Below are 886 nucleotides of genomic sequence, written 5' to 3'. Positions count from 1 at the left end.
AAATGATGTCAGAACATGTTGGAAATTGATGACGTCATTCTGAATGCTGCATACTAAACACAAAAGAAGTCTGGATTTCAAATAAGTTTAAAAAACATTGGAGTGCCCATGTAACAGATGAGTTCTCGTCCGAAACCCTGATACTCCGAAAGAGATTGTCCAGTTTGTACACGAAGTGCGTCCAGTTTTTGCCGTGACCCTCTCTACTCTTTCGCACATGCCATGCGGGTGAAATGATAATACCATGCCAAGTTTCAACATTTTCAGAGTTAATTTTGTAGTGATTTTCAACTTCACGGTCATTTAGCTCTCTAAACAAATCGGTAAATGACTGAAAAACAACAAATGATGTCAGAACATGTTGGAAATTGATGATGTCACTTTGAATGCTGCATATTGAACGCAAAAAAGTCGGGATTTCAAATAAGTTTAAAAAACATTGGAGTGCCCATGTAACAGATGAGTTCTCGTCCGAAACCCTGATACTCCGAAAGAGATTGTCCAGTTTGTACACGAAGTGCGTCCAGTTTTTGCCGTGACCCTCCCTACTCTTTCGCACATGCTATGGGGGTGAAATGATGATACCATGCCAAGTTTCAACATTTTCAGAGTTAATTTTGTAGGGATTTTCAATTTCACGGTCATTTAGCTCTCTAAACAAATCGGTAAATGACTGAAAAACAGCAAATGATGTGAGAACATATTGGAAATTGATGACATCGCTTTGAATGCTGCATACTAAACGCAAAAGAAGTCAGGATTTCAAATAAGTTTAAAAAACATTGGAGTGCCCGTGTAACAGATGAGTTCTCGTCCGAAACCCGGATACTCCGAAAGAGATTGTCCAGTTTGTACACGAAGTGCGTCCAGTTTTTGCCGTGACCCT

The sequence above is a fragment of the Triticum dicoccoides genome, chromosome 5A, assembly GCF_002162155.2.
Source record: "Triticum dicoccoides isolate Atlit2015 ecotype Zavitan chromosome 5A, WEW_v2.0, whole genome shotgun sequence".
Taxonomy (NCBI): domain Eukaryota; kingdom Viridiplantae; phylum Streptophyta; class Magnoliopsida; order Poales; family Poaceae; genus Triticum; species Triticum dicoccoides.
Note: the sequence above shows the minus strand (reverse complement) of the source record.